Source organism: Ranitomeya imitator, chromosome 3 (assembly GCF_032444005.1).
Source record: "Ranitomeya imitator isolate aRanImi1 chromosome 3, aRanImi1.pri, whole genome shotgun sequence".
In the NCBI taxonomy this organism is placed as follows: Eukaryota; Metazoa; Chordata; class Amphibia; order Anura; family Dendrobatidae; genus Ranitomeya; species Ranitomeya imitator.
The window spans coordinates 300829795-300854370 of record NC_091284.1 but is presented as its reverse complement, the minus strand read 5'-3'; the positions used below and the strand labels follow the sequence as shown (position 1 = coordinate 300854370).

General features: G+C 45.3%; 1 protein-coding gene across 3 annotated transcripts in view; it reads left to right on the top strand.

The window, feature by feature from the left end:
• ILRUN (inflammation and lipid regulator with UBA-like and NBR1-like domains) overlaps window positions 1-24576 on the top strand; it is a 239303-nt gene that overhangs the window by 172170 nt on the left and 42557 nt on the right. Inside the window, exon 5 of one of the 3 annotated variants that reach the window (XR_011319233.1) lies at window positions 10289-10427. The exons of the other annotated variants lie outside the window; for them this stretch is intronic. The gene's annotated coding sequence lies outside the window, so the exon portion shown is untranslated. The remainder of the gene's footprint in view (window positions 1-10288; window positions 10428-24576) is intronic. 3 annotated transcript variants of the gene reach the window in all.

The following is a 24576-nucleotide window of genomic DNA, read 5'->3' as shown; positions in this document are numbered from 1 at the left end:
GGAGCATTGTTGAGTCCATTGATATGACTCACTTTATGAACCTGCAGGACATCTCTCGCCAACAACAGGTTTCTCACCAACAGCAGGTTTATCTGGGCCTGATGGTCGAGTTCCGGTATAAGGTGTGCTATACGTTTCAAGTGGGCGTGAAGGATTGCTACATCTGGCGTAGTGATTTCAGATCTGTTGTCTGGGATCTGGTTACATTCGATGATCTTAGGTAGTGGTAGGCAGAATTGCCCGTCTAAGGACTCGATTTGGTAGTCAGTAGCTTTCCTGCCTGATGTTGTCACAATACCTGCACATATCTTTAAAGATTAGGGAGTGCTCGGTCCTTTGATGTTGAATAGGTCAAAGAATGTTGATTTAGCTAAGGATCGATTATTTTGATCATCCAAGATAGCATACAGTCTTAAGGTACCATCACACATAACGATATCGTTAACGATATCGTTGCTTTTTGTGACTTAGCAAGGATATCGTTAACGAAATCGTTGTGTGACAGCGACCAACGATCAGGCCCCTGCTGGGAGATCGTTGGTCGCTGGGGAAAGTCCAGCACTTTATTTTGTCGCTGGATCTCCCGCTGACATCGCTGAATCGGCGTGTGTGACGCCGATTCAGCGATGTCTTCACTGGTAACCAGGGTAAATATCGGGTTACTAAGCGCAGGGCCGCGCTTAGTAACCCGATGTTTATCCTGGTTACCGTTGTAAATGTAAAAAAACAAACACTACATACTTATATTCCGGTGTCTGGTCAGGTCCCTCGCCGTCAGCTTCCCGCACTGACTGGTGAGAGCCGGCCAGCCGTAAAGCACAGCACAGCGGTGACGTCACCACTGTACTTTACGGCCGGCGCTCAGTCAGTGCGGGAAGCTGAAGGCGAGGGACCTGACCAGACACCGGAATGTAAGTATGTACTGTTTGTTTACAACGGTAACCAGTGTAAACATCGGGTTACTAAGCGCGGCCCTGCGCTTAGTAACCCGATGTTTACCCTGGTTACCCAAGGACTTCGAGATCGTTGGTCGCTGGAGAGCTGTCTGTGTGACAGCTCTCCAGCGACCAAACAGCGACACTGCAGCGATCGACATCGTTGTCGGTATCGCTGCAGCGTCGCTTAGTGTGACGGTACCTTTACAGCTTGGTCTCTATGGCCTTTTGAGTACACTCTGACGAGGCATATTTTTGAACAGGACCTACTGTCTATTGTCCCTTTGCAGACTTCTGTACATTGTGAAGTGATCTCTGGCTTAGCTGTATCAGTGTTCCTTTCCTCCCCGCCATGCTCACTGTCAGCTGGCGTGTTTTGTGTACTCCATGCAGCTGGGCCAGGGTGTAGAGCAGTGTTATGATCTGTGGTGCCACATTGTGTGCTTTTTACACTGACCTTGCAATCTTTGGCTAGATGAGTTGTGGACGACAGCACTTGTAGCAGATACCGTTTTCTTTCTGGAAGCTTCTGCGATCTGGCATTGATTTTCCTCTGAAGGCTCTGCATTTCAGGAGAGGATGATGCTTCTGATGGAGTGGGAACTGCTTGTCAGAGTCCTGCATCTTTGTCTCTGATTGGGAGCAGCCAGCAGACCTGTAGTTAGAACCTGGAGAAGAAACTAAGTCTTGTGTACTGCCACAGATGTTCTGCGTGGATTTGCAGGTGGTGACTGTGGCATATGATATTGCAAAGTCAAAGCTGGAATCGTTTCTAATTCTCGCTTGTAGTGTGTAAAAGTCTACAAAAACGGAGAAAAGAGGGAATGGAACACTGTGTTTGTATTTGTGCGTGGAACCATGTGTGAGCCACCTCTCCTGTAGATTGTAGGGCAACTTTTGGACTATAGGGTTAACACATCTGGCTGTGTTGAGGAATGCAAGTCCCTGTAGGTCATCTTATTTGGCAACTTGGACTTCTATTAGCAGGTCGCTTAAGTTTCTGGAGACCTTTGTTAGATATTTTAGGAAAGTCATTGATTCTTTTCAACAAGGCTCTTTCTATTACATCTGCTGAGCTGTAGCACTCATCCAGCCTCCTCCAGATTTCTTTGAGGCCAGTCTCAGGGCGGTTTATGTTAATGTCTCTGATCCTCACTGTGTGTCTGACTAAAGGCCCCGTCACACATAGCGAGATCGCTGCTGAGTCACAAGTTTTGTGACGCAACAGCGATCGCAGCGATCTCGCTATGTGTGACACGTACCAGCGATCAGGCCCCTGCTGTGAGATCGCTGGTCGTGTCGGAATGGCCTGGGCCATTTTTTGATCGTTGAGGTCCCGCTGACATCGCTGAATCAGCGTGTGTGACGCCGATTCAGCGATGTCTTCGCTGGTAACCAGGGTAAACATCGGGTAACTAAGCGCAGGGCCGCGCTTAGTAACCCGATGTTTACCCTGGTTACCATCGTTAAAGTAAAAAAAAAAAAATGCTACATACTTACTTACCGCTGTCTGTCCCAGGCGCTCTGCTTCTCTGGTCTGGCTGTGAGCACAGCGGCCGGAAAGCAGAGCGGTGACAGCTCTCCAGCGACCAAACAGCGACGCTGCAGCGATCCGGATCGTTGTCGGGATCGCTGCAGCGTCGCTATGTGTGACGTCACCGCTCTGCTTTCCGGCTGCTGTGCTCACAGCCAGACCAGAGAAGCAGAGCGCCTGGGACAGACAGCGGTAGGTAAGTATGTAGCGTTTTGTTTTTTTTTACTTTAACGATGGTAACTAGGGTAAACATCGGGTTACTAAGCGCGGCCCTGCGCTTAGTTACCCGATGTTTACCCTGGTTACCGGGGACCTCGGGATCGTTGGTCGCTGGAGAGCGGTCTGTGTGACAGCTCTCCAGCGACCAAACAGCGACGCTGCAGCGATCCGGATCATTGTCGGGATCGCTGCAGCGTCGCTATGTGTGACGGGGCCTTGACTCTTCTCCCAGGTATTTGAGTAAGATGTCTATCTCTTCCCTGTGTTGTAGCCCCAAGTCTCTAGTGACATTTTGGAAGATAGCTTTCCAAGCTCTGTAACCTTCAGCTTGGTCAGTCAATTTCGTGAGTCCCTTGGCAAGCAGTTCACGTCGTGTGAAGAACTTGGCAAACTCTGTTGTGAACCGGTTGACAGCAGAGTATACTGGTGATGGGTCGCCCTGATAGTAATGTGAGGTGCGTTCGTACCTGTTAGTGACCTCACGGTGGCGCCAGCCGATGTTGTATTGCTTCAGTAGATGTACGGTGTGTCAGCAAGGTGATCTACGTTGGTTACCTGGTGAGGGGCAAGGTCGTCATTAGCAGAGTTGTTTTGCTCCACGTTTTTGAGTTTTTCTGTCCTGGAGCTGAGCCTCATGATGACTCTCGCTTGATTCACTGGAGACGTCGTATTCTTGTTTTGGTACTGGTTCAGGGTTATAGTTTGGATCAGGAAGTTCATTAACATACTGAGATGTGTGTTGTGGTGAATCTTGCAGTGGAAACTCCAGACTCGACATACTGCTTTGGCTATACAGCTCGAGTTTTGCACAGCTTCAAGCGACTCTGCTTTACTGAGGGCTGCAGCAGCTTTTTTTTGCTACTAGACTTTCTAAGGTAGCATCCACGCGTGCCTTCTCTAATTTAAGTTGCATCTCTTGGTCAGCAAAGCTCGCTCGCATTTTGGCGGCTTCAGCATTTGCGCGGGCAATGGCAACCGCGCTGCTGATGGATATTGTCTTTGAGGAGACGGAAGTAACAGATTTTGTCCTGTGATTTGTGAGACATGGTGTCTTGGGGAAGTGCTTGGCTGTTCAGAGATTGCTGTAGCTGTATTAAGTTTGTGTAGCTGGTGACTTGAATCCCACTAGCTGGATGGCTGCCGTTTCACTGTTCTGTCCTGGACAGGCAGCTAAACTGCTATACCGGAGTCCAGTAAGGAGACTGGTTGAGTCTGTGCTTTTATTGAACGTGATGGTATATGGAGCGGTGAAACTGTAAACCATCATATACATAAAATCAGTGCATGGTACAGCAGAAATACATAGTACACATTGTCACAATAATGTAAAAATGTCATAATGTGAGATTAGTTCTAGAGAGTACCATGGCACAGACACACGCTGCAGTTTCGACCCCTCCATTTCTCACCCTTCTGCATTCGCTCATACAACAAACAAAGCCCTATGGCAGATACTGTGTAACTTGATACCAATGTGTGAGCAGTTTATGGCTGTAGCTGCTGATACCAGTGTTTGTGAAAACTACTCATTCCCCCCCTCCTATCTAATACTAGTTGGAACTGGTGTAAAGCCCTGAATTTCTTTGTTCAATTAAAGTTATATACAGTTAAGTCCATATATATTTGGACAGAGACAACATTTTTCTAATTTTGGTTATAGACATTACCACAATGAATTTTAAACAAAACAATTCAGATGCAGTTGAAGTTCAGACTTTCAGCTTTCATGTGAGGGTATCCACATTAAAATTGGATGAAGGGTTTAGGAGTTTCAGCTCCTTAACATGTGCCACCCTGTTTTTAAAGGGACCAAAAGTAACTGGACAATTGACTCCAAGGCTATTTCATGGACAGGTGTGGGCAATCCCTTCGTTATGTCATTCTCAATTAAGCAGATAAAAGGCCTGGAGTATCACTCACTCCCGTCACTCTGCAGGGTGGGATGGCTGAGGAACCCCTCACAGGAGCAAGCAATTTTGCTCAGGAAAATGGGGAGATGCATGGGAAACGTGAGGAAGGTGATGCCCTGCAACTGATCAGTGCCACAGAGGAAGGTAACTGCCCCATAAGTAGCACTGCTCCTGGGATGTTGGGGGTGGATGGAGAGGAAGTACCCATAGCAGTGCCCGCTGATGGGTCTGTGGAAGACCCGAGGAGACAGCCTACGTAGCTGCTGTCACCCGCAGTCAGAGTGCCCGGAACGCAGATAACGTTCTGCCTTCTGGACCCTCCTCAGTCACAGGCGTGACTGAACCAGAGATGGACCCAGAGCAGGTCCCAGAGGGTTCCCGTGGGGAAGGGACCCTGACGTCGCTTCTGGCTGCCCCTAGCCAGAAGTTCCAGGCCACTCTCCACTCAGAAGCGAGCCTGGAGAATTTGAGACACCTTGCCAAGACACCCACCTCCGTGACTGATAAGGAGAGGGTGTTCTGGGAGCGAGGGAGGTTGTACCGGAAGACAGTACCTGGAAAATCGCAATAGGAGTGGTTGAGGGAAAGACAGCTGGTCGTCCCGCACCAATTCAGGGGTGAGTTGTTGTGGATTACCCATAAGATCCCGCTCGCTAGATACTTGGGGATCAGCAAAGCTAAGGCCCGGCTGTCTCAACACTTCTATTGGCCCAAGATGGGGACAGATGTGTCAAACTACTGCCGCTCCTGTATCACCTACCAAAGAGAGGGGAAGGCGGGGCCTGCTCTTAAGGCTCCCCTGATCCCTTTGCCAGTGATAGAGGAGCCTTTCCAGAGGATCGCGGCAGACATTGAAGGCCTTCTAGCCGTCCCCAGCAGCTATGGAAAGCAATATGTCCTCACTGTGGTAGACTGCACTACCTGGGACCCAGAGGCAGTGGCTCTGTTCTCAACTAGGGCATATAAGATGACGGATGCACTGTTGGCTATCTTTTTTTTCACGGGTAGGATTTCCCAGGGAGATGCTTACTGATCAAGGGACCCAATTCATGTCTCACCTAATGGAGGCTCTCTGTAAGAGAATACAGGTGAAGCGTCCGCATATCACCCACAGACCAATTGCTTCTGTGAGCGCTTCAACGGTACCCTCATAAAGATGCTACGCATGCTGGTTAAGTTCCAAGGACACTACTGGGAGCGGTACCTCCCACACCTGCTGTTCACTTACCGAGAGGTTCTGCAGGCCTCGACGTGGTTCTCCCCCTTTGAGCTCCTGTAAGGGAAGGGAATCCTGGGAAGAGGAGCCGAACCCTTCTGAAGTGTCCATAATGGAGTATGTCATGCGCTTCTGTGACAAAATGCAGACCTTGATGCAGTTTGTGCATGACAACAAGACGCAGGCTCAGGCTGACCAGAAGCACTGGTATGACCAGAACGCACGGGAGCTGACCTACAAGGTGTGGGTGCTGGTCCCCATACTAAAGGATCAGCTTCAAGCAGCCTGGGAAGGCCCGTACGTCTTCATGCTTGAACACGCTCGGGGTAGACAAAAGGCCTTCCATGTCAACATGATGAAGGCTCATCATGAATGTGAACCTTGCGTGCCACCGGTCTGCACCCTGCCCGAAGACGGGGAGGAAGACCCCCTCCTGGTCAACCACCTGCTTCAGGGACTTGAGAAGTATGCGGTGGCGTACCTGGATGACATTGCCATCTTCAGTTCCTCCTGGGACAAACACCAGCATCTTGAAGAGGTGCTCAGGCAAATTCATCAAGCTGGGAAAGTGCCAGATGGGCGAGAGAGGTCCACTACCTGGGGCACCGGGTAGGTGGGGGCTCCATAAAGCCAGAGCCTGGGAAAGTGGATGTAAACCCTTCCTGGCCCACCCTCAGGACCAAGAAGCAGGTGATGTCCTTCCTGGACACTGCAGGGTACTATAGGCGCTCCATGCAGAACTATAGTAGCCTGGCAAAACTCTTGACCAGGGCTGTGGAGTCGGAGTTAGTTTTGGTTGGAGTCGGAGTCGGTAGAAATGTACTGACTCCGACTCCAGCTTTTAAAAAAATGTATTAATATTTCATAATTGAACTTTCATATGAATTTTATAAATGTTACTCAAATATATATGTTCTAACAACAGCGATAAGCAGGGAATAGAGACATTTCTTACTTCTTGTGTGTCACTGTTCTCCACTGCCCTTATCTAATCTTATTCTTGGTTAACCTCATGCTGCCCCAACCCCCCTACTTACAATGTATGAAAGTGAAAATGTGTTGCAAATTCTTAGTAGTAAAGCTCCTCCTCTTGACTAGATGTTTGGTGTGTGTCTTCCAAGCATCGCACAGCTGCTACTCAGAAGAGGAAGACTGTAAGAAGTATTATCCTTTCAACAAACTTTCCATCAGTTAACTGTGAGTATGAGGAATAACAGTATTACTGGCCACTATATCAGTTGTACGACCTGGCAATAATTTTTAGGAAAAACAATTGTCATTTGGATTGTGAATGCAGAATTAAAAACCTGAGAATGTCAAAGAAGCGTCACATTAAATCAGCTGTATTTGAACATTTCACCATCACTCAAGATAGAAAACATTATGTCTGTCAGTGTATGACAAATGATCCAGACGAAAACAAATACTGTGAAGCCAAGATCAGTGCTTATTCAGGCAAAGATAAAAATGCTCCTACCAGAGCTTCTAATCTAAAGAGACATTTACAGCGCTTTTATCCAGAAGTACTGAAAGCAGTGGATGAGAAAGACTGCATCCAAACCAATGAACCAGTGCCTAGCTCTTCCAGCCAAACAAAGGAGCAGAGAACTTTACAGCCATCAGTTGCAAGATATTTTGTCAGTGACAAGTTACTGTGACAATTACAGTAGATACATTTAAAAAACAGATCATAGAGCTTGTAAAGGATAGTGTGTCTATTTCATTATTTTCACGACCAGTTTTTGTGTCTGAATGGGGAAATGGCCCGCAAGCTCGGTGTTTCTCTGGAGAGAGATTATTAGAAAATTAGTAATCGAAGAAGCTTTTAAACAAAAGGAAGAATTTAAAAAAACCTTCAAGGGACGCTTTCTGTTTCTTAAAATGGATGCCTGCACATGTCACAGAGTGAACTATTTTGCCATCAATGTCCGATTTGTTTGTGACTAAAATGAAAAAGTTACCAAGACATTGGCAGTAAAAGACACCAAAGCTCATCACACCAGTGAGTTTCTCCAGGTCTTGGTGGAAAAGGTTCTGCAAGACTATGAGCTTAAAAAAGAGCAAGTTCTTTCTGTCGTAACTCACAATGCTTCAAATATGATAAGTACTATTAAGCTAATGAATGAGAGTAATGATGGTGACCAGCAGCTAGAAGTACATTCTGGGTCCACAGACACAGAAATGTTTGAAATAGAGGAACACAGTATTGTAACTGAGGAGCAAACTGATGTTGCTTCAGATGAACAGCAACATGATAGTTTAGATGATCAGGTTGAAACTGTGTCAATACATTTTTTCATTCATCACATGCGCTGTGTTGTGCATACGCTAAAGCTGGCTATAAGGGCAGTCCCACAGGTACAGATAATTTCGGTATCGGAAAAATCGGTACCGGAATTATCCGTGTGCCCGTGCGTTTGTGGCACATCAGTGTGGCACACGTGTGCCACCAGTGTGCCCACTGGGTACCACACGCACTGTGCAGGAGACAGCGCTAAAGTTTAGCGCTGTCCCCTGTATCTGGTGCTGAACCCGCCATTCATATCTTCTCTGCAGCAGCATTTGCTGTAGAGAAGATATGAATAATCGTGTGTAAAATCAAGATCCACATCATTTACAGTAATGAATATGCGGCTCTACCCCTATGGGAGGTGGAGCCGCATATTCATGACTGTAATCGGCGGCCCCACGTGACCGCTCATATAGTAGAAGGTGCGGCCAGGACAGGAAGCAGCGCTATTGAAGCATGGCAAAAGCTAAACAAAAGTTTAAAAAAATATGAAAAAAATATAAACGTTTAAATCACCCCCCTTTCGCCCCATTCAAAATTAAACAATAAAAAAAAAAATCAAACCACATATTTGGTATCGCCGTGTTCAGAATCGTCCGATCTATCAATAAAAAAAGGATTAACCTGATCGCTAAACGGCGTAGCGAGAAAAAAATTAGAAATGCCAGAATTACGGTTCTTTTGGTCGCCGTGACATTGCATTAAAATGTAATAACGGGTGACCAAAAGAACGTATCTACACCAAAATAGTATAATTAAAAACGCCAGCTCGGCACGCAAAAAAAAAGCCCTCACGTGACCCCTGGTCATGAAAAATGGAGACGCTACGGGTATTGGAAAATTGCTCAAATTTTTTTTTTATTTTTTAGCAAAGGCAAAGTTTGGAATTTTTTTTTACCACTTAGATAAAACGTAACCTAGACATGTTTGGTGTCTATGAACTTGTAATGACCTGGAGAATCAAAATGGCAGGTCAGTTTTAGCATTAAGGGTATGTGCACACGATGCAGATTTAGTGCAGAATTGGTGCAGAACTGCTGCAGATTTTTCTGCAGCAGAACTGCACTGTGATTTACAGTACAATGTAAATCAATGTGAAAAAAAAAGCTGTGCACATGGTGCAGAAAAATCTGCGCATAAACGCTGCAGATTTCAAAGAAGTGCACGTCACTTCTTTTGTGCAGTTCTGCAGCGTTTCTGCAGCAGATTTTTCTGCACCATGTGCACAGCTTTTTTTTTTTACATTGATTTACATTGTACTGCGCTGAAACTGCACAGAAACTGCATCAAATCTGCAGATGCAGATTTAGTGCAGAAAATTCTGCACCACATTTCCTACGTGTGCACATAGCCTTAGTGAACCGAGCAAAAAAACAAAGAAAAAACAAGTGTGGGATTGCACTTTTTTTGCAATTTCACCTCACTTAGAATTTTTTTTCCAGTTTTCTAGTACGCGACATGCTAAAACCAATGATGTCGTTGAAAAGTGCAACTTGTCCTGCAAAAAACAAGCCCTCACATGGCCTTATTGACGGAAAAATTAAAAAAATTAGGGCTCTGGGAAGGAGGGGAGCGAAAAATGAAGACAAAAAATGGAAAAGGGCAAGGTCGTGAAGGGTTTAACAGAAGACACGGGATGATTGACTCCTGTGAGAAACAGAATGTGAAGGCCAGTAGATTTGCTAAGACACAACATAAATAAAGTACATTATCTAACCTATTAATAAACATTCTTTATTATTCATCTAAACCAAAAAAGTGCTTTCCAAATTTAAGAGGAAGACTCTTGATCCATGTGAAATTATATTGCAGTGCTCAGGTAGCATACTTAAAGGGATTGTTCACTACCTGAACAACCTATGTGTAGTGGCTGTTGTAAAATAAAAATACCTTATATTCACCTACCGCACTGATACCATTCCAGTCATAGCTAATTAGCTGCCGACCTCACGTGGCATAACTATGACAGTCTATTCAGACCTGGCAAAGACATAGTTGGAACAGCACTGGTGTTAGGGTGGTGAGTATATGTTTTTTGTTCTTTGTGGGAGACGAGCTGTACTTCGTAGTAAATTCAGGTAGATAAAATTTGTATTTATGAAAATAAAAAGTTCAGCATCAGTTTTTAATTTAAAGAAATTTGGCAAACCTGTGTTGTTTTTTTTTGTCTTTTTTTTTAAATAGATCACTTTAATTCTTTTGTGGCTTTGAAGGGCATATATGTCAGAAACTCTGCGAGCAAAGCCCCATTTTAGAAACTGCAAATTCTCGAAACATTCTCCCTACAGATGCATCACAGAAACTTAATGCTGACTGGAAAAAAGTAAACATTTTTTATTTTTCTTTTACTAAAACTTTGCTTTAGCTCCAATATTTTCATTTTCACAACGATAACAGAAGAAAATTGGTTGTTTTATTTTTCCTGACTACAGTGATACCCCATATAGTAACAGTTAGTAAGGCTGAAAAAAGACATTTGTCCATCGAGTTCAGCCTATATTCCATCATAATAAATCCCCAGATCTACGTCCTTCTACAGAACCTAATAATTGTATGATACAATATTGTTCTGCTCCAGGAAGACATCCAGGCCTCTCTTGAACCCCTTTCAAAAACCTGATCGGCACATCCAAACATAGACTAAGTGTGAACAGGTGCTGAACCTAGAGTATATAGTTAAGTAAATAAGGCAGCACACTGTAGTGCTAGAACATGCAAACTTGAAATAAGAAATTTGAACTGCATTACTGCACTAGAAATATGAAAAATGAGAGCGTTTAGCACATAAAAATGGCCAATTTTATGTGTACCTGGTAGCCCCTTTACGGCATCTCTCTTATACCAGGTCCTACACTTGCCTTACCTCGCTGAGAATAAATGTCTCCATCTGAATGGGTACATGTGAAACCTCTTCCTAGACCAAAATTCTCTCTCTCTGTGGAGGGGTATTGGACCTGCTGTAATAAAACACCTGTGGCTAGGAGGCGGAGTGCACGATCAGAAGGCTAAAGAATACATTTCAAAAACCTGAAGAGGTTTCACATGTACCCATTCAGATGGAGACATTTATTCTCAGCGAGGTAAGGCAAGTGTAGGACCTGGTATATGAGAGAGGCCGTAAAGGGGCTACCAGGTACACATAAAATTGGCCATTTGTATGCGCTAAACGCTCTCATTTTTCATATTTCTAGTGCAGTAATTCAGTTCAAATTTCGTATTTCAAGTTTGCATGTTCTAGCGCTACAGTGTGCTGCCTTATTTACTTAACTATTCTCTTGAACCCCTTGACTGAGTTCGCCATCACCACCTCCTCAGGCAAGCAATTCCAGATTCTCACTGCCCTAACAGTAAAGAATCCTCTTCTATGTTGGTGGAAAAACCTTCTCTCTTCCAGACGCAAAGGATGCCCCCTTGGGCCCGTCACCTTCCTTGGTATAAACAGATCCTCAGCGAGATATTTGTATTGTCCCCTTATATACTTACTAGCTATTGAACCCGTTCTACGCCCGGGTGGCTAGCATCTATATTGGTATATGGTCTCCATCCTGATATGTGCTGCTCCATCCTGCGTCCCCATCCTGTCATGAGCTGCTCCATCCTGCGTCCCCATTCTGTCATGTGCTGCACCGATCCTGCACCCCCATTCTGACGTGTGCTGCTCCCATCCTGCACCCCCATTCTGACATGTGCTGCTCCATCCTGCGTTCCCATCCTGTCGTGCTGCACCCATCCTGCGCCCCCATCCTGCCATGTGTTGCACCCATCCTGCGCCCCCATTCTGTCGTGCTGCTTCCATCCTGCGCCCCCATTCTGACATGTTCTGCACCCATCCTGCACCTCCATTCTGACATGTTCTGCACCCATCTTGCGCCCCCATTCTGTCATGTGTTGCACCCATCCTGCGCCCCCATTCTGTCATGTGCTGCTCAAATCCTGTGCCCCCATTGTGACATGTGCTGCACCGATCCTGCGCCTCCATTCTGACATGTTCTGCACCCATCCTGCGCCTCCATTCTGTCATTTGCTGCTCCCATCCTGTCATGTGCTGCTCCCATCCTGTGCCCCCGTTCTGTCATGTGCTGCTCCCATCCTGTGCCCCCGTTCTTTCATGTGCTGCTCCCATCCTGCACCCGTTCTGTCATGTGCTGCTGCCATCCTGCGCCCCCGTTCTGTCATGTGCTGCTCCCATCCTGCGCCCCCGTTCTGTCATGTGCTGCTCCCATCCTGCGCCCGTTCTGTCATGTGCTGCTGCCATCCTGCGCCCCCGTTCTGTCATGTGCTGCTCCCATCCTGCGCCCCCGTTCTGTCATATGCTGCTCCCATCCTGCGCCCTTGTTCTGTCATGTGCTGCTGCCATCCTGCGCCCCCGTTCTGTCATGTGCTGCTCCCATCCTGCGCCCTTGTTCTGTCATGTGCTGCTCCCATCCTGCGCCCCCGTTCTGTCATGTGCTGCTGCCATCCTGTGCCCCCGTTCCGTCATGTGATGCTCCCATCTTGCGCCCCCATTCTGTTATGTACTGCTCCCATCCTGCGCCCCTGTTCTGTCATGTGCTGCTCCCATCCTGCGCCCCTGTTCTGTCATGTGCTGCTGCCATCCTGCGCCCCCGTTCTGTCATGTGCTGCTCCCATCCTGCGCCCCCGTTCTGTCATGTGCTGCTCCCATCCTGCGCCCCTGTTCTGTCATGTGCTGCTGCCATCCTGCGCCCCCGTTCTGTCATGTGCTGCTCCCATCCTGCGCCCCCATTCTGTCATGTGCTGCCCCCATCCTGTGCCCCGTTCTGTCATGTGCAGCTGCCAACCTGTGCCCCCGTTCTGTCATGTGCTGCTACCATCTTGCGCCCGTTCTGTCATGTGCTGCTGCCATCCTGCGCCCCCATTCTGTCATGTGCTGCCCCAATCCTGTGCCCCGTTCTGTCATGTGCAGCTGGCAACCTGCGCCCCCGTTCTGTCATGTGCTGCTGCCATCCTGCGCCCGTTCTGTCATGTGCTGCTGCCATCCTGCGCCCGTTCTGTCATGTGCTGCTGCCATCCTGCGCCCGTTCTGTCATGTGCTGCTCCCATCCTGCGCCCGTTCTGTCATGTGCTGCTCCCATCCTGCGCCCCCATTCTGTCATGTGCTGCCCCCATCCTGTGCCCCGTTCTGTCATGTGCAGCTGCCAACCTGCGCCCCCGTTCTGTCATGTGCTGCTACCATCTTGCGCCCGTTCTGTCATGTGCTGCTGCCATCCTGCGCCCCCATTCTGTTATGTGCTGCCCCCATCCTGTGCCCCGTTCTGTCATGTGCAGCTGCCAACCTGCGCCCCCGTTCTGTCATGTGCTGCTACCATCTTGCGCCCGTTCTGTCATGTGCTGCTGCCATCCTGCGCCCGTTCTGTCATGTGCTGCTCCCATCCTGCGCCCCCGTCCTGTCGTGTGCTGCTGCCATCCTGCGCCCGTTCGGTCATGTGCTGCTCCCATCCTGCGCCCCCGTTCTGTCATGTGCTGCTCCCATCCTGCGCCACTATTGTATTATATGCCCCCCATAAGATGCTCCATTATATATGCCCCGTATGCTGCTGCCATATATATAAAAAGAAAAAAAAATACCATACTCACCTATGGTCGCTGGGCGCCGAGTGCTGGGGGGCCTGAGCAGGCGGGGACACCGGCGCGCTGTGGGCGTCAGGTGCCGGAGTCACCGCTAGCTCAGGCCCCCAGCACTTGCTATACTCACCTGTCTGTCCCGTTCCAGCGCTGCGTGCCGCCATCTTCCGGCTCCTCTGGCTGTGACTGTTCAGTCAGAGGGCGGCGCCGGCGCGCATTAAGCGCGTCATCGCGCCCTCTGAACTGGGAACGTCACAGCAGAGGACCCGGGAAACTGAGCCGCACGCAGCGCTGGAACGGGGGACAGGTGAATATACTCACCCTCCTGGAGGTCCCTGCTATCCGGTGGAGATCGCGGTGTACGTTCAGTGTTTACGCATACCGCGATCTGGGAGCGTCACTCTGTGAGGCCCAGACTGCGCTTGTGCAGTCTATAAAGGCTTCGGACAGAGTGACGCTCCCAGCGTTATATTATAGATGGTTATGAGATCGCCCCTCAGTCATCTTTTTTCTAGACTAAATAATCCTAATTTCGCTAATCTATCTGGGTATTGTAGTTCTCCCATCCCCTTTATTAATTTTGTTGCCCTCCTTTGTACTCTCTCTAGTTCCATTATTCCTTCCTGAGCACCGGTGCCCAAAACTGGACACAGTACTCCATGTGCGGTCTAACTAGGGATTTGTACAGAGGCAGTATAATGCTCTCATCATGTGTATCCAGACCCCATGATCCTGTTTGCCTTGGCAGCTGCTGCCTGGCACTGGCTGCTCCAGGTAAGTTTATCATTAACTAGGATCCCCAAGTCCTTCTCCCTGTCAGATTTACCCAGTGGTTTCCCATTCAGTGTGTAATGGTGATATTGATTCCTTCTTCCCATGTGTATAACCTTACATTTATCATTGTTAAACCTCATCTGCCACCTTTCAGCCCAAGTTTCCAACTTATCCAGATCCATCTGTAGCAGAATACTATCTTCTCTTGTATTAACTGCTTTACATAGTTTTGTATCATCTGCAAATATCAATATTTTACTGTGTAAACCTTCTACCAGATCATTAATGAATATGTTGAAGAGAACAGGTCCCAATACCGACCCCTGCAGTACCCCACTGGTCACAGCGACCCAGTTAGAGACTATACCATTTATAACCACCCTCTGCTTTCTATCACTAAGCCAGTTACTATCCCATTTATACACATTTTCCCCCAGACCAAGCATTCTCATTTTGTGTACCAACCTCTTGTGCGGCACGGTATCAAACGCTTTGGAAAAATCGAGATATACCACGTCCAATGACTCACCGTGGTCCAGCCTATAGCTTACCTCTTCATAAAAACTGATTAGATTGGTTTGACAGGAGCGATTTCTCATAAACCCATGCTGATATGGAGTTAAACAGTTATTCTCATTGAGATAATCCAGAATAACATCCCTCAGAAACCCTTCAAATATTTTACCAACAATAGAGGTTAGACTTACTGGCCTATAATTTCCAGGTTCACTTTTAGAGCCCTTTTTGAATATTGGCACCACATTTGCTATGCGCCAGTCCTGCGGAACAGACCCTGTCGCTATAGAGTCCCTAAAAATAAGAAATAATGGTTTATCTATTACATTACTTAGTTCTCTTAGTACTCGTGGGTGTATGCCATCCGGACCCGGAGATTTATCTATTTTAATCTTATTTAGCCGGTTTCGCACCTCTTCTTGGGTTAGATTGGTGACCCTTAATATAGGGTTTTGATTGTTTCGTGGGATTTCACCTAGCATTTCATTTTCCACTGTGAATACCGTGGAGAAGTGAGTGTTTAATATGTTAGCTTTTTCCTCGTCATCTGCAACCATTCTTTCCTCACTATTTTTTAAGGGGCCTACATTTTCAGTTTTTATTCTTTTACTATTGATATAGTTGAAGAACAGTTTGGGATTAGTTTTACTCTCCTTAGCAATGTGCTTCTCTGTTTCCTTTTTGGCAGCTTTAATTAGTTTTTTAGATAAAGTATTTTTCTCCCTATAGTTTTTTAGAGCTTCAATGATGCCATCCTGCGTTAGTAGTTCAAATGCTTTCTTTTTACTATTAATTGCCTGTCTTACTTCTTTGTTTAGCCACATTGGGTTTTTCCTATTTCTAGTCCTTTTATTCCCACAAGGTATAAACCGCTTACAGTGCCTATTTAGGATGTTCTTAAACATTTCCCATTTATAATCTGTATTCTTATTTCTGAGGATATTGTCCCAGTCTACCAGATTAAGGGCATCTCTAAGCTGGTCAAACTTTGCCTTCCTAAAGTTCAGTGTTTTTGTGACTCCCTGACAAGTCCCCCTAGTGAAAGACAGGTGAAACTGTACAATATTGTGGTCGCTAGATGCCTGACCACCTGCAGATTTGTTATTCTGTCAGGTCTATTAGATAGTATTAGGTCTAAAAGTGCTGCTCCTCTGGTTGGATTCTGCACCAATTGTGAAAGATAATTTTTCTTGGTTATTAGCAGAAACCTGTTGCCTTTATGGGTTTCACAGGTTTCTGTTTCCCAGTTAATATCCGGGTAGTTAAAGTCCCCCATTACCAGGACCTCATGGGTTGCAGCTTCATCTATCTGCTTTAGAAGTAGACTTTCCATGATTTCTGTTATATTTGGGGGTTTGTAACAGACCCCAATGAGAATTTTGTTACCATTTTTCCCTCCATGAATTTCGACCCATATGTACTCGACATCCTCATTCCCTTCGCTAATATCCTCCCTTAAAGTGGACTTTAGACAAGACTTTACATAGAGACAAACCCCTCCTCCTCTCCGATTTTTACGATCCTTTCTAAACAGACTGTAACCCTGTAAGTTAACTGCCCAGTCATGGCTTTCATCTAACAATGTCTCGGTTATTCCCACTATGTCAAAGTTACCTGTAGATATTTCTGCTTCTAGTTCTTCCATCGTGTTTGTCAGGCTTCTGGCGTTTGCGAGCATGCAGTTTAGAGGATTTTGTTTTGTTCCAATCTCCTCGATGTGGATTGTTTGAGAAATGTTCTTACCTCCCTTCTGAGTATGTTTTCCTGGGTCTTCTTTGTTCAAGTCTAATGTTTTTCTTCCCATCCCCTCTTCTTCAGAAACTGGACACATGACAGAGCTTGTAAGCGAAAGTGTTCTCCTTTGCTTTAATAGATTGTGGGTGCCGTGTGACATTTGTCCATGAGATGCCAGAACATGAGCAATTTGAACCCACTGGTGCTGACAGGATGTTATAATATTAGGCTGTGAAAATTAAGTTACTGTTTTTAGTCCATAAAATGTTACTTTCTCTCCAAATTTCTTATTTTCACAAGGGTTACAAAAGAAACTTCACAATAGATTGTGGGTCTATTTTCTCCCCCCATATGTGGTCAAAAACTGTAATTTGGGCAAAGGGCAGGGCTAGGAAGGGAAGTAAAGCTATTTGGCTTTTCGAGTGCAACAAGATTAATTAACTGGAAGTGACCCAATTTTAGATTTTTGGGAATCTGTCACCCTAAAACTGGCCTGTAAGCGAAGTCCATCGGCATCAGGGGCTTATCTACAGCATTCTGTAATGCTGTAGATAAGCCCTCGATGTCACCTGAAAGATAAAAAACAGGTTATATTATACTCGCCCAGTAGCGGTCCCGCTGCGGTCTGGTCCGATGGGGGTCGCGGGCCGGGTCCAGCGCCTTCCATCTTCATACACAATGACATCCTCTTCTTTGCTTCCTGTCGCGGCCCCAGCACAGGCACACGTTATCTGCCCTGTTGAGGGCACAGCAAATAACTGCAGTGCGCAGGCGCCTGGGCTCTATGACCTTTCCCGGCGCCTGCGTACTGCAGTACATTGCTCAGTGCATTTTATTTGAGGCCTAGACAGGCTTAATGAGTATACCGTGCACTCACAAACCTCAAGTGAACTCCTTGTATATCCTATTTACCCTATGTAAAGCGACTATATGATTAAGACTCTGGAGGAGTCGAAACGTCAGTTTAGCTTCTGGTGGCTTTCTACATTGTGGAATTCTATGTTTAATGTCCTATAAATAAATTGTCAATATCATTGCAACATACATAGATTATCAGAGAGTGTGGTGTGTTCTATTAATTCTGATATTTAAGGACTTGAATAGACCATTACACCGACACCTCGCCCTTTAGATTATCGAGTGCTCGCCAATATTCCTTTACTTAAATAGTTTTGTATCATCTGCAAATATCGATATTTTAATATTTAAACCTTCTACCAGATCGTTAATAATGTCATCAGAATCTCTCACTTCTCCAGTAAGTCGGAAGAGGATCTCTGGATTGAGGTGTGATATCCTCTCCTCCATCTTGTCTCTGTTCTTATCCATCCTTAATGGGTCAATTAGGAAATGTTTCTTTATATACAGTGGGGCAAAAAAGTATTTAGTCAGTCAGCAATAGTGCAAGTTCCACCACTTAAAAAGATGAGAGGCGTCTGTAATTTACATCATAGGTAGACCTCAATTATGGGAGACAAACTGAGAAAAAAAAATCCAGAAAATCACATTGTCTGTTTTTTTATCATTTTATTTGCATATTATGGTGGAAAATAAGTATTTGGTCAGAAACAAACAATCAAGATTTCTGGCTCTCACAGACCTGTAACTTCTTCTTTAAGAGTCTCCTCTTTCCTCCACTCATTACCTGTAGTAATGGCACCTGTTTAAACTTGTTATCAGTATAAAAAGACACCTGTGCACACCCTCAAACAGTCTGACTCCAAACTCCACTATGGTGAAGACCAAAGAGCTGTCAAAGGACACCAGAAACAAAATTGTAGCCCTGCACCAGGCTGGGAAGACTGAATCTGCAATAGCCAACCAGCTTGGAGTGAAGAAATCAACAGTGGAGCAATAATTAGAAAATGGAAGACATACAAGACCACTGATAATCTCCCTCGATCTGGGGCTCCACGCAAAGTCCCACCCCGTAGGGTCAGAATGATCACAAGAACGGTGAGCAAAAATCCCAGAACCACGCGGGGGGACCTAGTGAATGAACTGCAGAGAGCTGGGACCAATGTAACAAGGCCTACCATAAGTAACACACTATGCCACCATGGACTCAGATCCTGCAGTGCCAGACGTGTCCCACTGCTTAAGCCAGTACATGTCCGGGCCCGTCTGAAGTTTGCTAGAGAGCATTTGGATGATCGAGAGGAGTTTTGGGAGAATGTCCTATGGTCTGATGAAACCAAACTGGAACTGTTTGGTAGAAACACAACTTGTCGTGTTTGGAGGAAAAAGAATACTGAGTTGCATCCATCAAACACCATACCTACTGTAAAGCATGGTGGTGGAAACATGATGCTTTGGGGCTGTTTCTCTGCAAAGGGGCCAGGACGACTGATCCGGGTACATGAAAGAATGAATGGGGCCATGTATCGTGAGATTTTGAGTGCAAACCTCCTTCCATCAGCAAGGGCATTGAAGATGAAACGTGGCTGGGTCTTTCAACATGACAATGATCCAAAGCACACCGCCAGGGCAACGAAGGAGTGGCTTCGTAAGAAGCATTTCAAGGTTCTGGAGTGGCCTAGCCAGTCTCCAGATCTCAACCCTATAGAAAACCTTTGGAGGGAGTTGAAAGTCCGTGTTGCCAAGCGAAAAGCCAAAAACATCACTGCTCTAGAGGAGATCTGCATGGAGGAATGGGCCAACATACCAACAACAGTGTGTGGCAACCTTGTGAAGACTTACAGAAAACGTTTGACCTCTGTCATTGCCAACAAAGGATATATTACAAAGTATTGAGATGAAATTTTGTTTCTGACCAAATAGTTATTTTCCACCATAATATGCAAATAAAATGATAAAAAAACAGACAATGTGATTTTTCTCAGTTTGTCTCCCATAGTTGAGGTCTACCTATGATGTAAATTACAGACGCCTCTCATCTTTTTAAGTGGTGGAACTTGCACTATTGCTGACTGACTAAATACTTTTTTGCCCCACTGTAGATCTCCCCATTCAGGTCCCTACAATATCGGATCCTCTCAGTGGAGAAGATGAGCTGATGTAACATCATAAAGAATCTATTCCATATGTCATGGAGAAATTTTCTCCACGTCACATCTTCATGGTGGCAGCATGTCAGGCAGATGATCTGCATAAACCAGCATGAAACAGAACAGTTACATCTCGGACATACTGGCATTCAATAGCGTCATTGCAGCAATGTAAAGAGGCCGAAGGAAGCAATGGATTCCTGAGTGATGAAGTGGAAATAAATCATAAAGATGGCGCGCAGCCTGAACTCGATGTGTTTTGGGTCCTTTCCCAAGAATTTTCCTTCTACACGCATAACGGTGTAGATTATTAATACCGGATACGTTCTGGTCACAAGGACTTCGGAAATATAAAGTGCAATGACATTGGGAGGGTCCCGGGGAGCGGCCATAAGGGGGATTTACAGGAGTCATTCATTATTAGTGCCACAATTATAAATGTCGCCTCAAGAAACAGCGATAGAAACAAGTCCGGTATAAAGAATCGCAGAGAGTCTTCTAAAGTAGAGCTGAGTAAATATTTAAATGTTCAATTCAGATTACGTTCACCCGATTTGCAATATTCATTGGTTAATTCATTGAATATTCACCGAACATTACTGAACGCCATTCACGTCAATGGGAGTCAAAACAAACTCATGCACAACACCTTAGATCAGCCACAAATGCTGCCAAAACACATCAAATGAGGGACAGACACCAGGAAAGTGGCCTCAATTCATCCACAGTACAAATTGCAGCATTGAACTGCAGCAATCAGCCAGGCATGAGGTATCTGGGTCTGGGACAGCATTTAAAGCTTTCCAATGAACATCACAGTAAGAACAGGAGGGTGAGCAATCGGTGTAGGGCCCTTTTGCTGGGAGCCCTGACACCACATGCAACACCTCTACCTGCTTTCATGCTGAGCCATGCTCAGGTGGCGCAAATACAGTGTTGTGCAAATTAATTGAGACAAAGCTAAAAAATAAAATGTTATAATGCACTGTTGCATACTAATTCTGAAAATTACCTTTTTCCACTGGCTAGTTGACCAAGATTTATTTATTATATATTAAAACTGGTTTGAATCACTGACTGGTAACCAACTTATGATTTAACTTAAAAAATGCTTTGTCCCAATTAATTTGCACAGCACTGTATCAGTTTGCTAGACTATCGGTGTCAGAAAAATATAAAGGGAATCTGTCACCTACTTTTTCGTATATAAGCTTCTGCCACCGCCATCAGGGGCTTAACATCATTCTGTAATGCTGTAGATAAGCCCCCAATGGAACCTGAAAGATGAGAAAAACAAGTTAGATTATACTCCACCAAGGGCGGTCCCGTTGCGGTCTAGTTCGATGGGCGTCGCGGTCCGGGTCTGGCGCCTCCCATATTCATACGATGTCATCATCCTCCTAGCTTACTGTCGCAACTACTGCGCATGCGTACTTTATCTGCCCTGGTGAGGGCAGCGCAAAGTACTGCAGTGCGCAGGCGCTGGGCTTCTCGGTCCTTTACCCCCCAGGTGAGTATAATATAACTTGTATATTAGCCGTATGCGCTTATCAGTCAGGACACCATCAGCAGCGCTGAAGACAAATTCTGAGAGAACGTTGACTGCCGGGCACCATAAAACCTCCAAGGCATGTGAGGCGAGCTCAGGCCACTCATCCATTTTGTAAGACCAAAATATGAAAAGGTCCAGACCCTCCCTGATGGTATTGATATTTAGTTCTAGATACTCCTGCACCATCATCTCCATTCGTTCACCACGTGTAAGACTTGGACTCTGTTGTACTAAAAAGAAAGTGCCAAAGGACTCACAGAATTTGCTTCTTCCACCACTGCTGCTGCGAATGTTTTGGCATTGATGAATTGACGGGCCCGAGGTTGTAAGTCTACAGCTGTAATGCTAACTGTATGCTTCACTTTAGGAAAAGCTCCCTTAGGGTTGTATAGAAGCGTGTTTCAATACTCCGGCATTCACGGGTCCCTTTCTAGGGCCAGAATCATCTAGCGAAATTTTGTTTTATAACGTGGATCTAATAAAGTGGCAACCCAGTAGTCCGCATTATTCCTAATCATTACTAAACGGGGATCATGTTGCAGCAAGAAGGCTCTCATATGTCGGCCTCTACCATGAGGTCCGAGCTCATGCGGTGTTGGTGGGCTGGGTAAAGGTACCTTCATACTCAGCGACGCTGCAGCGATACCGACAACGATGTCGATCGCTGCAGCGTCGCTGTTTGGTTGCTGGAGAGCTGTCACACAGACAGCTCTCCAGCGACCAATGATGCCGGTAACCAGCGTAAACATCGGGTTACTAAGCGCAGGGCCGCGCTTAGTAACCCGATGTTTACCCTGGTTACCAGCGTAAAAGTTAAGAAAAACAAACACTACATACTTACCTACCGCTGTCTGTCCCCGGCGCTCTGCTTCTCTGCACTCCTCCTGCACTGGCTGTGAGCACAGCGGCCGGAGAGCAGAGCGGTGACGTCACCGCTCTGCTTTCCGGCTGACCGACGCTCACAGCCAGTGCAGGAGGAGTGCAGAAAAGCAGAGCGCCGGGGACAGACAGCGGTAGGTAAGTATGTAGTGTTTGTTTTTTTTTACTTTTACGCTGGTAACCAGGGTAAACATCGAGTTACTAAGCGCGGCCCTGCGCTTAGTAACCCGATGTTTACCCTGGTTACCAGTGAAGACATCGCTGGATCGGTGTCTCACACGCCGATTCAGCGATGTCTTCAGGGAGTCCAGCGACGAAATAAAGTTCTGGACTTTCCTCAGCGACCAACGATCTCCCAGCAGGAGCCTGATCGTTGGTCGCTGTCACACATAACGATTTACTTAACGATATCGTTGCTACGTCACAAAAAGCAACGATATCGTTAACGATATCGTTATGTGTGAAGGTACCTTAACAAAAAGGCTAGTTTCCTCCATCCCCTCCCTCCAACCCCGAATAATAGGAGAGGATTATTCTCTTTATCTGACAGTTGCTGGCCCATCACCTCTTCCTCCATTTGTTCCTCGGATCTTGCACTTTTGATAGCAGTTTGTCTGTTATCATCCCCAATCCCCCTAGATCGCAGTAATCCACCCTTCCTTGGCACCTGCCTGTGTGACAACAGTCTTGAACTTCGAGACAGTGTTATCCCGTTCCGCAGCCTCGTCTGCTTCCTACTCTTCTGGAACCACCATCTCCTCCTGCAGGCTATTTAAAGTCTGCTCCAGCTGTCACACACTAAAATATGCTTTTTATTGCGAAAACTAGTTTTTGCCACATTTTGAGCTATAAATTTTCCATATTTTGGTTAAAAGTCATGTGAGGGCTTGTTTTTTGCAGGACGAGCTGACTTTTATTGGTACCATTTTTGGGCACGTGACTTTTTTGATCGCTTTCTATTCTGTTTTTTGGGAGGCAGAATGAATAAAAAACAGCAATTCAGGAACTGCTTTTTGTTTTTGTTTTATATACCATTCCTTGTGTGGTAAAATTGGTAAGGCAGCTTTATTCTTCGGGTCAGTATGATTACAGCAATAACTCATTTACATATATATATATTTTTTTTTATGTTTTGACGCTTTTACACAATAAAAACTTTTATAGAAAAAATAATTATTTTTGCATCGCGTTATTCGGTGAGCTACAACTTTTTTTTATTTTTCTGCTGATGAAGCTCTATGTCAGCTTGTTTTTTTGTGGGACAGGATGACGTTTTCAGCTGTGCCAATTTTTTTTTTTTTTTTACATCCGTCTTTTTGATAGCGTTTTATTGCACTTTTTGTTCGGCAGTATGCAAAAGCATTGTTTTTTGCCTTGTTTTTTTATTTTATTTTTTTTACATTGTTCAGTGAAGGGGTTAACTAGTGGGACAGTTTTATAGAGCGGGTTGTTTTACGGAGGTGGCAATACTAAATGTGTACTTTTGTTTTTTTTATTTACATGTATTTATTGGGAAAATATTTTTTTTTCTCTATTTAAGGATTTTTAAAAAAAATTTTTTTACACTTTGTAATATTTTTTTTTACATTGTCCCAGGATGGGACATCACTGTATTATCAGATCCTTTTTTATTATTTTTTTTATTTATTTTGTTGGATTATGCTATATGTGATTGTCTGATTATTTAATAAAATAATTTTCTCTTATTTTTGGTGGTGTTCTCGTTTACACCTTCCTTTTTTGTGTTGATTACACTCCCACCTCATATGCATTGGGTGAGCATAGTTTTTCCCTCATCTTGGACACATGTTGTCCACTCTTATGCCAGTTTTTAATGGGATACTGGGGGTCTTATATACTCTATGAAAAAGAAAGAAAGATTTGGGACAGTCTTTGCGATTCAGACAAGGATAGTTTAGGAATTAGATCCAGCACTTCTTTCCATTGTTCCTCAGATAGGGGACCCACATCTCTTTGCCACTTTATTTTGGCTGTGATAGGATACTTTTCTATTTGCACAGCCATAAGCTGCTTATATATGTAGGAAAGTAAACCCTTTGTGTCTATTGCAGAAGCAATTCTATCAATTATAGAATGTTTATAATGTCATTTGTTCTGAGTTGTGCATTATATGCATGACGTATGTCCAAAAATTGCTAAAACATTTTGTGAGTAAGATCGTATCCTGCTCTTATTTGTTCAAACTTTTTAAATATTCCCTCATTTTAGGAGATGTGACAAAAGAAAAATACCCCTATCTTCCCAATTGTTGAAGCCTTTTAGCTTGTATATCTCTGGCATGTTGTAATTATACCATGTAGGCGTGTAGTTTGTGAGTTTACCAATTCACAGCATATTCTTGCCTCTATCCCCACACTTTATACATCAGGTTTAGCGTTGGGCAGTTTGGGACACTTTCTCGAGGA